General features: G+C 34.2%; 2 long non-coding RNA genes across 3 annotated transcripts; both read right to left on the bottom strand.

Annotated features, from left to right (window-relative positions):
• Positions 1-776: 776 nt before the first annotated feature.
• Positions 777-5,788, bottom strand: LOC133701347 (uncharacterized). The gene is made up of 3 exons (XR_009843550.1): positions 2,495-5,788; positions 973-2,397; positions 777-898 (listed from the first exon to the last, which is right to left on the bottom strand). It is a non-coding gene; the product is annotated as an uncharacterized LOC133701347 (long non-coding RNA).
• An 856-nt stretch (positions 5,789-6,644) lies between these two features.
• LOC133701346 (uncharacterized) lies at positions 6,645-9,857 on the bottom strand. 2 transcript variants are annotated; one of them, XR_009843548.1, is made up of 4 exons: positions 9,579-9,857; positions 9,027-9,362; positions 8,191-8,299; positions 6,645-6,702 (listed from the first exon to the last, which is right to left on the bottom strand). It is a non-coding gene; the product is annotated as an uncharacterized LOC133701346 (long non-coding RNA). The 2 variants fall into 2 exon arrangements; XR_009843549.1 differs by lacking the exon at positions 6,645-6,702 and adding an exon at positions 6,749-6,842.
• Between the last annotated feature and the right edge of the window lie 7,215 nt (positions 9,858-17,072).

Genomic DNA, 17,072 nt, shown 5'->3' with positions numbered 1-17,072 from the left:
CCCTGACCATGCTCGACCTTGAGGTAAGTTATAAAATGTTCTTCCTAACTAGATGCACAGCTACGCCTTTGAGAGGGAGGGAGAGAGAGAGCTCGGGCGGGGAGAGGTGAGGAATGTTGGACCAATGTGAAATAGATGACTTTATTCTTTTCCAGATTCCTTCTAAAAATATTGATGATTAAAATTTGAGTTAAATTCTATTTAATTAGTGTCTGTATTTTTGTTAAACAAACAGATTAATCCCTCTGGTTGATTTAAATAAATAATTAATTGATCCTTTAATCACAGTTAGCGGCACAAACTAGGGGTGAGCAAATTCGGTTCGGTTCGGTTTTTATCTAAAAAACTAACCAAAATCAAAATTTGAAAAACTAAAAAATTCAAACTGGAACCGAACCGGAACCAGTTCAAACCGACCGGTTTCGGTTCGGTTCGGTTCGGTTTTTTAACAGAAAAACCGGAAAACCTGTGTTATTATTATTTTGGGCTTTTCTAGGCTTTTTGGGCTTTCTGATGGGCTTTCTAATTAATGTAAATATTATCTAATTTTGTTACAAAATTCTATAATATATTTAATATTTTGTCACTAAATATTCATTTATATTAAATTATTAGTGCTAATATTGTATTTAATATATTGCAAGTCTTTTTAATATTTGTGTTTTGGACTCCTCTCCTGCATCAAAGTTTAAATAACACACACCAAATTAAAATTAAAATTACAAAGCATTGCCTTCAAAAGGGCTTAAAAAGAAACAACAAATAACAATGCCATAAAAAATAAAGCACTTCATGCAAAAAATATAAATCTTCATTGTGCACATTATCCCAATAAAAAAGCACATCAAGATGACAAGAACATTGCACTTTGATTCCGTAATACCATTGACATCAAAACCTGGAAATCAAGATCTAAAATTATAACATGATAAAATAAATTAGAATATGTAAAAATAAAAAGTAGTATTTTACCATCAAAGTAACTTCTTAACTAATTATCATCCAATGCTACATGTAATTTTCTACCAAATTCTACAAAATAAAAAATTAAACATGTTAGATGATTGCAAACAATTTAATTAATAAATTACAAAATAAAAAGTGTAAGTTTCTAATTTTTTTTTACCTGACTCAAGGTTTTCGTAGGTTTCAAGATCATTTATCAAGCTTCTTGATTCTTGATAAATTCAAAGAAACTATCAAACTAATAAAAACTTAAATGTCAAGCAAAAACAAAAAACAAAATGGAAAGTAATATCAGCCAAAACATTACACAGAAACAATCACATTACACAGAAACAATGAAATTAATGACTAAATAAGTAAATATAGGAAACACAATCTAATCTCTAAAACTTTTGTTCCATATCACATGCCTGGTATGTACATAAGAAGGCACAGATCAGTTCATAGGCACCAAAACAACAAGAATAGGAGAAAGGGAAATGATTCAAACAACAAGAGATTGCAATAACACAAATAAACAGTCATGAAAATCACAAATACAATGAAACAACAAGACATAGTCAACATATATCCTCAAGTTTGAAGAGTACATATTTTCAAATCAATAAGAAAAGAAAAACATAATTTCTAAACACCTATAGGCACCAAAACTAGCTTCTCCAGGACAGGTGACCTAGGCTGCACAAGTTTCCTGTTTAAAATGGAGTATCAATTAGATAATATTTAGGCATACACGAGACCAATCAAACCGGCAACTTTAATTGTTCATCAATACTAAAAAAAAAATAAACATTCCACCTCAGACTAACACCAAGCTTTCAAAGATTTAATTCTTGTTTTTGTGTTTTCCCAGTGTTAACAGTGAGGATTGCCCATGTAGCAGCTACTTACACCAGGCATTTGATAAGGAACAAAAGTTTTAGAAATTAGACTGCCAACACCATTTTTAGTCATTAATTTTAAAAGTTTTAGAAGTTTTAGAAACAATCACATCACACGTAATTAGTGACAGAATTAATGAAATTAATGACTAAATATAGGACACACAATCACATTACACAGAAATGAATGAATGGCAATGCGGTGCTTTACCCAGAATACACATTACACACTACACAGAACACACAGAAATAGAATCATACAGAATACACAGAATGCACAAATAAAAATCATCCCTACGCTAATCACAAAATACACACTACACAGAACAACAGATTTATTAATGCAGAAAAACATCAACCAAAATACACAGAATGCTCAAACTCTGGTGTTAAAAAAAAATCAACCAACAAATACATAGAATCACAAAGCATATGTTAAAAAAATAAAAATAGAGATTGACAGAAAAAAGAAATCATACCTGGTGTGAGTTGGGACACGATTTAAGGTCCGGTGTGAAAGAGGGAGGGACTGGTTTGCTAGATTTGAACTCTGGTGTTAAAAAAAAAAATCAACCAACAAATACACAGAATCAAAAAGCATATGTTAAAAAAAAATAAAAACAGAAATTGACAGAAAAAAATCATACCTGGTGTGAATTGGGACACGATTCAAGGTCGGGTGTAAAAGAGGGAGCGACTGGTTTGCTAGATTTGAACTCTGGAGGTTCGGTGTGCCGGTGTGGTGTGTGTCATGCGACTCGTGGCTAATTGGCTAGGTTGTTAGTTTTGAAGATGAAGATGGTGTGGGAGAGCCAGAGAGGGGTATGGATGAAGAATCGAAGATGGATTAACTTGTTTTTGTTGCAGAGTGAGTGAAAGTGTGAATCGTGTGAGGTGCGGCCGTGAGGATGAGGGAGCGGCTGCAAGGATAAGGAGTCGTTGGAGTGAGAGTGTCTAGGTCTAGGGTTAATTTTTTTTCTTCGTATTTATAGTACCCCTTAAACCGAACCAGTTCGGTTCGGTTGGGGTTTTGCCGGTTTCAGGTTTCCGAAACCGAAACCGAACCGAACCGAAAATTTTTACAAAAAAAATAATCGGTTTAATCGGTTTTTTTTTTCGGTTCGGTTTTTTTGGTTTTTTTTTCTCGGTTTACTCGGTTTCTCGGTTTTTTTGCTCACCCCTAGCACAAACTAAGGAAATATTGCTGACAGCTCAACATTTTACTAACAAAAAGTTAATTAAGGGACCGAACTGTAAATATATTTAAAAGTATATTTATTATTTCCGTTAACTTTCTAATATTAGATCTTTCTTCAGTATAATTTATTAAATTTATTTTAATATATTAAATAATGTAAGGCACAAAACAAGTCATAATAGAATACAATAAAAACAAGTTGTGATATATTTGTTTCTCATGACAAGATATAAAATGTTTGATTTACACTTTGGACATCACCAGGATTGATCATTGTCCGGTAAAAAGTTTTTCTTTTCATATTATTATCTCAATCATTTACTTATGGTCAATAAATTAGTGTATTTATACAGTTTTGACTTGTTTTGTCAATATGGTCAATAAATTAGTGTATTTATACAGCCTTTTTTTTCATTGGTTTTTTTTTTTAGTTTCTTCATTCAATATTGGTATGAATTTTTTGTTACCTTTTATCGGAATATATGGTTAGTTCATAAAAAAAAACTCTAGGAAACATAGTTGTTAAACACAACTAAGTACATGATTCATGTCGTGATATCAAATATCTTAATCTTAGTTACCTATTTATCAAATATCGATCTAATTACTAAATATATGTATAGGCATTTTGATTTGTGATTGAAAAAAAATTATATTAAAAAGTGCATTGTAAGAGCCTGCTTATTATTACTTTTTTACTTAAAAAAATAACCACCCTGCCGTGGAGTGCCAATACAAAAACTAGTTACTTATAATATAAAGTGTGTGGGTTGAATACTCCATGTTTTTCTAGGTAGGTCACCCATTACAACGCGATCAATTCTCCATGTTTTTTATCTGGGTAGGTCACCCATTACAATGAGGCCATTCTTCCACTTGGGTAGGTCACCCATTACAATGAAACCACTCTTTCCTCCTTCTTTGGGTAGGTCACCCATTACAATGAGACTGCACTTCACATTTTTTCCATCTGGGTAGGTCACCCATCACAACGAAACCGCTTTTCATATTTTTTCCACCTGGGTAAGTCACCCATTACAATAGACCACTTTTTACACATTTTTTGGTTTTGGTTTAATGAGGTCGCCAGATGGGATCTCATGTAGCTTTGGTTAAAGAAAATCGCTAGATGGGATTTCAGGTTGACCGAGTTACGTATATTTTTTGGTTTTGGTTTAATGAGGTCGCCAGATGGGATCTCATGTAGCTTTGGTTAAAGGAAATCGCCAGATGAGATTTCAGGTTGACCGAGTTATGCATATTTTTTGGTTTTGGTTTAATGAGGTCGCTAGATGGGATCTCATGTAGCTTTGGTTAAAGGAAATCGCCATATGGGATTTTAGGTTGACTGAGTTACACATATTTTTTGGTTTTGGTTTAATGAGGTCGCCAGATGGGATCTCATGTAGCTTTAGTTAAAGGGAATCACCAGATGGGATTTCAGGTTGCCGAGCTACACACATTTTTTAGTTCCAGTTTAATGAGGTCGCCAGATGGGATCTTAGGTGGCTTTGGTTAAAGGAAATCACCAGATGGGATTTTAGGTTGACTGAGCTACATATATTTTTTTAGTTCCAGTTTAATGAGGTCGCCAGATGGGATCTCAGGTGGCTTTGGTTAAAGGAAATCGCCAGATGGAATTTCAGGTTGACCGAGCTACACATATTTTTTGGTTTTGGTTTAATGAGGTCGCCAGATGGGATCTCATGTGGCTTTGGTTAAAGGGAATCGCCAGATGGGATCTCATGTGGCTTTGGTTAAAGGGAATCACCAGATGGGATTTCAGGTTGACCGAGCTACACATATTTTTTTAGTTCCAGTTGAATGAGGTCGCCAGATGGGATCTCAGGTAGCTTTGGTTAAAGGGAATCGCCAGATGGGATTTCAGGTTGATCGAGCTCCACATATTTTTTAGTTCCAGTTGAATGAGGTCGCCAAATGGGATCTCATGTGGCTTTGGTTAAAGGGAATATCCATATGGGATTTCAGGTTGACCGAGCTACACACATTCTTTGGTTTTGGAAAAAAAGATCGCTAGATGGGATCTCAAGTTAACAAAAAAAAAAAGAGAGAGAGAAAGAAAGAAAGAAAGAAAGAAGAGGAAGAAAAGAGAAGGAAGAGAGAACAGAAAAAAGAAAAGAAAAAAAAGAGCAAGGTCTTTAGATGAGTGGATATTAAGCAAGTTTAACAGACAGAAAGACAAGTTTTTCTTTACAAAACTTACTATGCAAAACATTGAGGAGTTTTTGTAACACCCTGTAATTTAGTACATTCATAAAAGAACTTTGAGCCTTAACTTTTTTAAAAAATGGGTATTTTTTTTTCATCCACCGAACTTATCCGAGAGTTGCCGAAATTTCCACTGAAATTTCGGCAAAGTTTCCTTTATACCTAGAGGTCCCAAGTTATCAACAATCATCCTGTATAGCTATACTCATTTCTCAATCATATCATAATCATGTAGAACCTTAACAACACATCATTCATGGTACATGCCTCACATTTCGCATGCTCATTTCTTTCCCATTAACACACATAATTCATAACAATTGCAAGTAAACAAACTAAGATTACAAATACAGAATAATACATTTTTATGTCCGACACTAAATGTAAAAGGAGTACTATTACATATTAAGTCATTTAGTTCCTTAAAGATAAAATACATTAATGTTCATCTTCTTATTCAATCATACAAAAAGAGACTAGAGGACCTAAAACGCTACTCCTAGCGTGAATCTGAAGGACTTGCAATTTCATAATGTATATAATAAATATAGCATAAAAGGAAAATCACACAATACATGCACAAGTAATTAAATATATATTCAACGATATGCAATCATAGTTCTTTGAAATTCTCATTTATCCTTCCATTATTACGTCTCTATTCATCCTTCCTAGAATCATTCAACATTTTCATTTTGTCTTGTTTCACCTCACGAGCGCATTTAATCCATTATAATATCTACCATGTGATTTCTCTCCCTTACTCTATCTCTTTATATCAATTTCAATCCCAACATCTATTATACCTATTATGGCTTTTTCCATATAAGTTGTCAAACTCGTCATGATTTCGGTCCAATTTTAGTTTATAAATATATTCAACTTACAAATTTCTTGTGCCCATTTCGACACATTCCAATGTTTCTTTAGATTTTCAGTAAAAATCTCTCATTATCATGGAACCTGCCATCATTTTCACAATATTCACATCGATCCATCTTTAAATAATATGAATACCATACATACATCATTCTATTTAATTCATCAACCTAATCTCATTTGACCACTATAATTAAGGCCAAATTTCATTATCTATCACTATTATTGGCATTTTATTACACTAGTATAATTATCACCAAATTCTTATCATGCCAGCAACAACACGAAACCTTACTACAATATATTTACATTATTAGTCATAATTTCTTTGACATCCTCCATGTGCGCAGGACATGATTCTCAAATTATATCAATTACAATTCATTAATTAATTCAAAATACATCATATATATATATATATATATATATATATATATATATATATATATATATATATATATAGCATTGCATTCCTTAAGTGTATAACACCTACCATGGTTAATGAACTTCTATTCTCACGTCCCAAGCGATACGATATTTACCTCCATCCTTCACAAGAATTAGATCTTCATCAGTTTCTCTCTTTCTTTTTTTCTTCAATAATCCATAACATAAACATAAATTACCATTTTTGTTTAACAATTAGGTATCGTCCAACATTCCATTTATAATCTGACAAGTCAGTCATCCTGACAATATTAACACCACACAAGTAAGTTTAACTCAAGTTGTATATTCCGGTCATTAGAAAACAAAACTAATGCCACTAGCCCATCACCGGGTAACTAGTTCCTCCGCCCATCTTATTCCATAATTTCCAATCAATATCCGCCTCTTCAAGGCCGAATGAATAATCCTATCAAGATGTCAATCCCCATTTCATTAATATTTTTAATTATTCCCTATCGGAAATATCATTATAATACCTCTCCCCTAAAACTTGGAAGGGAATGCTGACACTAATAAATTTTCATTAGTGTTATTAGTCTCCCATATCAGGATCAGCTAATCAAGTTCATTGTAAACATCAAAATTAATACCACTGATTGATGTTATCGACTATTTCTAACATGAAATAGCCAATCAGATTTTTCTTTCCATAATATCTAGGAATATTTCCGGAAATATTGATGTCAAGATTCTTGACACCATTAGCTTTCACTTCAGGAATAGCTAGTCAGGTTTCATGTGATTGCCGATATCGACAACACCGGTCGATATCATTAACTATTCTCACCCAAATAGTTAATCAAATTCAGTATCCCTCATTTTCAGGGATGATTATGCCGATGTTAGTAAACCTTACTAACATCATTAGCCTCCGCATTCGGGACCGGCTAATCAAGTTTCGTGTGATTGCCGATATTGACAGCACCGGTCAACATCATTAACTATTCTCACCTGAATAGTTAATCAAGTTCAGTATCCCTCGTTTTCAGGGATGATTATGCCAATGTTAGTAAACCTTACTAACATCATTAGCCTCCGCATTCGGGACCGGCTAATCAAGTTTCGTGTGATTGCCGATATTGACAGCACCGGTCAACATCATTAACTATTCTCACCTGAATAGTTAATCAAGTTCAGTATCCCTCGTTTTCAGGGATGATTATGCTGATGTTAGTAAACCTTACTAACATCATTAGCCTCCGCATTCGGGACCGGCTAATCAAGTTTCGTGTGATTGCCGATATTGACAGCACCGGTCAATATCATTAACTATTCTCACCTGAATAGTTAATCAAGTTCAGTATCCCTCCTTTTCAGGGATGATTATGCCGATGTTAGCAAACCTTACTAACATCATTAGCCTCCGCATTCGGGACCGGCTAATCAAGTTCGAGGAATGATCATCAACGAAGTCTATTAGTGTAATCCATATTCTTAACCCAGTCAGGTACTCAAATCCATTTTTAATTTCTCGTTTATTTCACTTTATACTCTCTCTATGTGGTTTCACCCATAGACGCAAAGACCAAGAATTTAATAAGTTAGTAAATTAACGCTACGTAAAAAGTGTAGGTATAGAACACCTACCAGCTGCAGAAGCTCAACTCACTCTTCCTTGTTGTTGTTGTGCCCCTCTTGCAGTCCCTCCTTAAGCTCCTACTATACGAGCTCCTGAGAAGTCGAGTGAATGCTTCTCCTACATTTTTAATATAACATCCTGAATCATTATTGAATCTTCCCGATTTATTCATAATATTCATAAATTCACAAAATCGAATACTTCCGTAAACAATTTCCATGAATGTATTTTATTTTCTTACTTGTCATTTAAATTCATTTACATTAGAATTTATTTGCACTAACATTAAACGCCCATTTAATTCAATTTTTCATTGATGATCTTCAATGTCCAAAGGGCATGACTTTTCGTCACCGATTTTCTTTTGTCCCAAGACATTTAATCTATCACCAAACAATGTAATTTAACTTAAATTTCATCAATGACTACACATGCCAAATTTTTTCAAAAGCACACTCAAAATGATTCCTTATATCATAATTCAACTTACAACATGATTTCCCATTCTAACACAACCAAAGTATTAGTCAATCACTATTCTTTATAGAATTTAACTATATCATCACTTATCAACACATCAAACATGACTCAAACATAACACAAACACAACCATCATCATTAAACCCATTGCCATTATCCTTAGTCCCAAAACATACTTTTTATGCTAAACCTCATATTCTCATTCAATATTTCTCAAACCAAACTTAAAACATCATTATGTAAATTTAGAATTCAATAAATCCAAATGGTGGAATTATACATCATCATCATTAGAATAACATATCCAAAATTAACATACATCCAACGGTTAAACCTCCCGATATCAGAACAATACTGGACTGACCTGAAATTTGGAGACCTGCTGTTCAGGAAGTATAATTTCTGGTAGGAGTGTTCTTTTCCAATCCAAACCGTTCAGAATTTACATAACATCTGGATGAATAAAATATCCAAAATCCAGACCAATCCAACGGTGAAACGATGATATAACGGCTGACGAACAAAGCTGTCTTGAAGGGTGATTTTCCAGAAATGTTCCTCCGGTGACAGCCCTCAAACGAAATCTGATATTTGCAATCCCTCCAGTCAGAATGTAGGTGACATTGAGTATAATAACATATCCAAAAATCACTCTAATCCAACGGTGCAAAGTCAAAATATGGCTGCCGAAGTTCCAGCCCTGTTGCAATCCCAAAACCCATAGTTTCAAATCAATTTATTCCTTCTATTTTTCAGCAAATCAAGCCATTATCATGCAATTAATCTTGAAATTCACATGAACAATTACTCCCCCAAAATATTTACATGAACCCTAGAATTTTAAACTTGGAGGTTTTCTTCTCCTCATGCAAGAACAAGAGAGAAAAACGAAATTACTAAAGGGTATGTTGCTTACCTTTGCTACTTTAACTTATTTCAATGAATTCTTGCAAAAATTTACAAAAATCATGTCCTCCTCTTCCAATTTCCAGCTTCTTCTCTTTGTTTCTCTCAAGCTCTATAACTCTCTAAGTTGTCATTTAATTTGTTTTCTTGGATATAATCCTCCTAAGCACACTCCCTTTTGATTTAGCTTGAAGAAAAGAAGAGAAAATGAAGAAAATGGGACAAAACAAATGGTCTCCCTCCTGTTTTTCCATTTGCAGAGGACGTGCTCTGTTTTTAAAGAGAGGAGAGGAGAGTATTTGTTTTGATAAAATTACAAAAGTGCCCTTATTAATGCCTCTTGTGTCATCTTCTTCAATTTACCCGATTTTCAGTGCTCCCGTAAATCCTTCCCAAACTCCGATTGACACGAAATTTGAACCTAATATAAAATAATATGTCTGGAGATTTCTTATAAAATTTCAACCAGATCCAACGGTCGGATTGAGATATATCATCAATACCGTAAAACTAGACAATCAATGTCATTTACGCTAAAATCTGAATTTCATGCATTAATTTATTTACTTAGATCCTCGTGACATTTCCCCTTAATTTATACTCAATAAATTCAATATTACCACATTTATCATTAATTTGTCAAAATACGTGTTTTGACCGGGGTTTACATATCTTCTGGTTTTTTTTATTTATTCTTTTATCCATTGAAACTCGTCACTGGTTTCGCTAACGTTACAAGTTTTAAACTAAAAATCATGACTCTTTTTTTGACTTTAACAATATCTTTAAATTTGTTTATGGAGATCATTCTCTCTCTCACATGACACATTTATTGTCATTCCTACTATTTATTCATTTCTTTCATACCGAATATCCATTACTCATCGAAATGTCATTACTTCGATCCTATGTGTTGTTTTATTATTATTATTATTATTTATTTTTATTTACAGGGGTTTACAGTTTTGCTTCGTAAGCATTGTAAAGAGGGGGCATCTGTTGCTACCCAATTTTTGACCCATGTTTTGATAAATTTTCAGAAAAAATCCAAAAATAGCGAAAAACATTGAAAAGCCAAAAAATACATTTTTAATACATTTTGCATCGTTTTTAGCATTTTTAGCATCGTCTCAAAAGAATTTAAATTTTCAAAGATATTTGAAACGCGTTCAACTTTTAACGCGTTATTTTTAAAAATCACCGATTTTCCTCACTCGAGACGATGTTGATAAGAAAAATCCAAAAAAATAAGAAAAATCAAAAGTTATAAAAAAAAGAAGTTGAGGGACCAATTTTGAGTCCCAGGCAATATTTTGCCTATAAATAGTAGCCTTCAACACACAAAACAGGGGGGGCAATTTAAAAAAAAAAGGGGGGAAACACAAAAAACCCTAAATCTAAACTTATCTTTGCCAACACAAACCAGCCGCCCCCCCCGGACTAACAAAAAAAAAAGCCACTTTCCCCCGGGGTCCTTGGTGGTTGTTTTCAGAACAGAGCCAAGGACCCCCTGACATTTCAGCTTTCCTCCGGTCATCTCTGCCAAAACAAACCAGAGCCGCCCCATTCCCACAAATCTTCCCCTCTCAGCCGTCCCCATCCTTTTTCAGCCCGACAAGACACCAGCCCTCTTTTCCTCACAGAACCCACAATCGATCTTCCCCATTTCCTCTCATTTTCAGCCGACAGCACAGCAGCCCCATCTCTCCTCAGCCAACCGATCTCTCCCCTATCCTCCACCGGAGCTTCAATAGCCAGCAACCTCTTCACCTCCTTCAACCAGCCTTGCAGAGGACCGCCAACAGATCTTCCCTCTTCAACTGGTGAAGCACCGCAGCACCGACTCGCAGCCATCACAGGCCGCTACCACCGACAGGGGTGAAGACCGGCCCACGGCACGCCCACAGAGCCATCAGCGCCGTCCACACTGTCAGCCAGCAGTGCCACAACAGATCCATCGTTGCCCTCTGCACACTGCAGCGTCGCCCGATCTGCCACCCAAAACAGAGGAGAAGAAGACAAACCCATAACAAACCGACCCGCAATGAAGCAGATCCGAAGAAGGAGAAGGTAGAGAAACGGGGCAGATCTAAAAAGAAAAAACCGAAGCAGATTTTAAAAACAAAGGAAATAAAAACTAAAATCAATTGGTTGTTGCGTTTTTTGTTGTTGCTGCAGGTCACCGCCGGCGCAAGGAGACAGAGAAGAGGAAGAGGTTCCTGATCCACCGGTTTTTGCCACCTTCATCGACGACGGCAAGTGAATCCACGCGCCGCCAGTGGCCCGCCACTGTTCCAGTGGTTCCAGAAGGCTTCCGGGATGTTTTGGGTCTGTTTTGTAGTTTTAACAGTGTTTAATGTATGTTTTTTTGTTTAGTTTTGATTTTATACAATTTTGTAGTGTTGATGTAACAAAAAAAAAAAGGAAAAGAATAGAAAAGAAAAGAAAAGAAAAGAAATATAGTGATAGTGCATGTGTGTATTTGTATTTGTTTTATGGATGTTTCTTTTTATTTATGATAGAATTGCAAAGAATAAAGAAGAATTTAATATTTTGATTTGCTCACGGTTAAGAATTATTAACTTATACGTAAGTTGTATTTATAATATCCGATGAAAAAAACAATTATTAAAACTTCTTTAACACATCACACCGCGAAGCAGCTTACCTCAGGTAGGGTGCGCTAGGGGTGTTAATACCTTCCCTAACCACAACCAGTCCCTTACCCGCGAATCTCTGACAAGACTAGTACATCCGGGTTTCCTAGTAGCCTTCAATAAATTACTAGGTGGCGACTCCAACGAATCAAGTCAAGCAAACCACACAACGAAAAAAATCGCCAGCCGACGCCGCGCGGATTTTGACGTGCGACAGCGAACACAATGGTTACTGTTCATACCCTCATGTTTGACGTGCTAAGGATATAGAACCAAGTAATTGTTTCTTCTTTGAGACTAAGTGCTCGTTTGGTAACGTGGTTGACCCGCAACCACGCTAATAAACGTTTGGTTAAGAAAATAAAAGTGCTTTCAGCACGTAGGACCCATATGGCACCGCAAGTTTTGGAGAAGCAACATTTATTTCCTTAAACGTTTTGTTGCTTCTCGTCTGGGAGAAACCTCAACAGTGGAGCATGGCTCCACTGTAGCACTGTTCACTAAAGTGAACAATGCGAGTGAATTGTAATAAGTTGATTGGGATTTATGCTTTAAAATAAGTTGATTGAGATTTATGCTTTAAAATTTGTTGCTATTTGCTTTATATAGCATTATCCTAGTTTTATGACCTGAGTTGCGTGTTTGGCATGGTAACCTAGGTTGACCCGAAATATTTTTTCAGTTTGCTTTCTATGAGATTATCTAGGTCTTGTGACCTGGATCACGGATTTGGCAGGTTCTTGAGTTGACTTAAGTCATTTTTTATGTTATTTTTTCATATATTTTTTCAATTTCATTTTTAAACACTGGTGGTTGAGAATTATGTTTTGTAATTTGTTCAATATACTTTTATGAGGTTATCATAGTCTCATGACTCAGGTCATGAATTTGGCATGTTAACATACAAATTATGAAGCTCGATTACCAATCAACTCAATGTTGGAAATTTTTTTGAAAAAAAAGACAAAAAAAAAACTCTAGTCAACCATGATACAAGGTTGTCAATTTTGTTATATTCCATTCAAAATGACTAGTATATCTCTTTCCAATTTAAAAAATAAAACAAACTGAAACAAATTTCATCTTGCTCAGAGTCTTAGCCCGTTCCATAAATTCCGCCAAAATTCTGGCTCGAATGTTCCGGTTCCATTCCGGCCAAATAATGTTTTTTTTTTCTAAAACAATATTAGCTAGTTTTACGATATCAATCATATCTTTCAATTCGATTGGTGGATCAGACTGAAATCTTATGAAGATTTTCCTAACATATTGTTATATCTCAGGTTAAAATTATAGGGCAATTGGAGTTTAGAAAGGCCTTGCGAGACTGCTGGTGACATTTTCATAATTTTGTTTTGAAACGTCATTTTTTTGTGTCCTTTTTTAGATTATTTTTTTTCAATTTAACTATTAAATAATAGGTTTATTAAGAATTGAGCTTTATAATTTGTTTTAATTTGTTTTATTTAGAGTTATTATGGTCTCATGACCTGGATTACGGATTTAAAAGGTTAACTTGAGTAGAACCCGGTCGATCTAATATGTTGTCATCTCAATATTTTTTAAAAAACTATGTCATCTTAAATTTTTTTGAGTCAAACTCTATTCTTACCAGTCGTTCAGGTAGTCTTTGGGCCCATCTAGTCGATCGGGTCATATTGGTTCAACTCTCACTTTTTTACTTGTGTTTGAAATTTTAATTGCATAATTTCAAGTTAGTTTATCTTTAAATTTGAATCAAAATTATGTTTATATATATATGAATAGTATGAACAGTATAATCCTGAAATAGCACGCCGAAATGCTCCGAAACCAAAACATACTGTTTCAATTAAAAAATGAAACACTAACTGTAAACCTCAGAAAAAAATAAATAAATAAAGGCTGCTTAAATTGAAAACTAACTATATGAGAAATAAAAGTCAAGAAATTCATACGTATGATTAAATAAAAGACAGGAATTCAGAAATTTAAAGGAAATCGGGCCTAAATACAAATAAGGAAAACTATAGAGTATAAATACTCTCTCCTCACCAAAAATCTGCAGGAACGATAATAAGAGAAAATAAGAAGTTTTATACCCATTCTTGCGAAATCAAGAGAGAAACACTAAAATTTCAAGAACCCATCCAAGATTAAGGGTTTATAGATGGGATAAACACTTGAGAGCAAGGGATTACCAAGAAATTAAACACTTGTCGCAATCCCTTTTCGATAAAGAACTCTTTAGTTGGAGAGCCATTCACAAGCATTGAAAGTTTTGTTGTCGAAATACATTATTGTATCCATCATCTCCATCGTGAACCAAAACCCACACAAGCCATAACTGTCGAAATACCTGGGCAGTAATTGTTGTGCGTAGTCTAGGATTGTGTGTGATACCACCGAAAGGCGAGTGATCCAACTCTCTCTTGGGGGTGCTGGGGATTGGGGGTTATGGGAGTGGGTTCTCAACGCATCTTTGTTTCTGCCTTTTAAAGAATTGCAAAGTCTTGATTTGAAGGCTATGAATTAGTTGGGTGCCTTTGAGAATCAAGGTTGGTTCATATTATTGTGTTATACTAAAATTAAAACTGATGAAATGGCTGTTGTTTAATGCTACTACTTATTTTGCTTTAATATTTCTCTAGCAGGCTTCAGAGTGTTGAAGCCTTGTATTAAATTTCGCTAGTTCTCCAACATCAGAGGATCTTAGCATGGGAGCACTGAATTTGTTGTGGTTGCTGGTGGGGGAATCAGTGGTTTGCTTCTTGCATTCTCGGCCCAAAATTGTGTTAGTTCGAAACTTGTCGGCAATTTTCTTGAATGTGTCCAGCTAATGGGTGCTTTTTAGTGTGTTGACCTCATAACTTAGCCTTATTGTTGAACGTTTCAATAGAGAAGTGTTGTAACTGGCCTGTTTGTTTACTGGAAAGTAGGTTTTTTTTTTGAAAAGTGAATTCCAGAAAAGTGAATTATTTTTCAATGTTTGGTAGTGTAATGAAAAATAAGTTGGAAATACTTTCCAATGTTTGGTTATGTCATGGAAAATGAGCTGGGAAATAACTTATTAATATTTTATTTTCTCAAGTTTATTAAAATAATGAGGAACAAATCTTACAAATTAAAAAGTTGAATGAGGATGAAATTGAAAAAAAATATAATTTCATAAATTATCTCAAATAAAATAAATAATAATCAAAATAATAAAAATCAAATCTAAAAAATAAAATAAAAATAAAAGATGAAGAAATTAAAATAATAATAATTAACATTTGATAAATAATTTCAAATAAAATAAGTAACAATCAAAAGAATGAGGACCAAATTTGATAGATAAAAAATTTCAATAAGAAAATGATAAGGGAAAAGCAAATAACAATTATAAAAATGAGACCAAAGTTAATATAAAAATTAAATTTTAAGAGATGAAATTGAAAAATAAATATTCAAAACAAAATATATATATATATAGCAATCAAAAGTTTGAGGACCAAATTTGATATAAACAGCAAATAATATGACATTTTTAATTTTTTCACAACTTTCAGAAAGTGTTTTCCGCATAAATTTTCAAGGAAAACGTTTTCCTGGAAACCAAGCCAAATTTTCCTTTGATTGGAAAGTATTTTCCGTTGACCAACTTTTCTAATGGCAGACAAACACAGGAAAGTTTGGAAAGTGGTTTCCCGAAAAGTGAATTTCCAGGAAACAAACATGGCCATATATTTATCTGTGGAATCCTAAGTCTGTCTTGTTTAATTACTTTGTTTTCGCTATTTTTTTTTTAAAAAAATTTGCACTAACCATCATGTTGGAGTCTTCTGATCAAGAAGTTAACAATGATATAGTCCATCTTCAAGTTCAGTTTCTTATTGATCTCTTCCTAATTTAACATAAAAAATGAGAAAACTATAAAGAAAACTCCTACTAAACCTGTCATGACTAACTCTTTGGACTTGTCTCAAGGTGTATGCACTACAAAGATATCCTTTAACGATGAAGACCTGTTGCTTAAATCAAAACTCCATAAACGATATTTTTTTATTAAAAGATATATCGATGAAAAGATGATGAATTATATCTTGGTGGATAATGGTTCAACTATTAATATACTACGTCTTAAGATTATAAAAGAGCTCAAGATTCATATTTATGTTTATATATAAAAAACAATGTCGTTTTGACACACATAAAATTTGGTTGATCCAAGTTGACCTGACCTGGAACATGATAAAAAACCATGATACAAATCTTACTCCAGGTTAATCCCCGAGCAGGGTCTAACGAGGATTGTTTGGAAAAAGATTCTGGAAGACCACCAGTATGCATAAGGAAATCACCAGGAAATTACGGCATGGTTGTGTTTAAAAATCAAAATGGTACACAGCAAGTCAAGCATCCGCGTTCACGACAGTTTCCATTAGATATTCAATAATTTATATATTCTTTTTGGAGAAGTAACTCATTTTCACACCCTTGTTGGAGTTTTCTATTCATTTTCACAACCCAGTTGCCACCCTGCTTTTCTTTCCATTCACGCACACAGATAATGCAAAAAAGCACTACGACAATAGTTGACTCCCAGTCAATACGGTCTACGCAAATTGTTTAGTGAAGTCTTAAATTGTTTGGTGAGGTTACATGCCAACAAAACTAATTTGAATATTTTTCCCAACCTGGCGAATAGACTAAGAGCTAAACAATAAAATAAAATAATATTCAAATCTCAAAACATGGAACCTGCACAAGATATGCAGATAAAGTCATGGAAATGACCAAAGTGTTATAAAAGAGTGTCTTGGGAACTTACAGTAGATTTCGTTGGAACTCTTGTCTCAGGACAGTAGCATAGCTTCTTGAATCTC

This window comes from Populus nigra, chromosome 8, assembly GCF_951802175.1.
Source record: "Populus nigra chromosome 8, ddPopNigr1.1, whole genome shotgun sequence".
NCBI classification, from domain to species: domain Eukaryota; kingdom Viridiplantae; phylum Streptophyta; class Magnoliopsida; order Malpighiales; family Salicaceae; genus Populus; species Populus nigra.
This window is presented reverse-complemented; position numbering and strand designations above follow the sequence as displayed.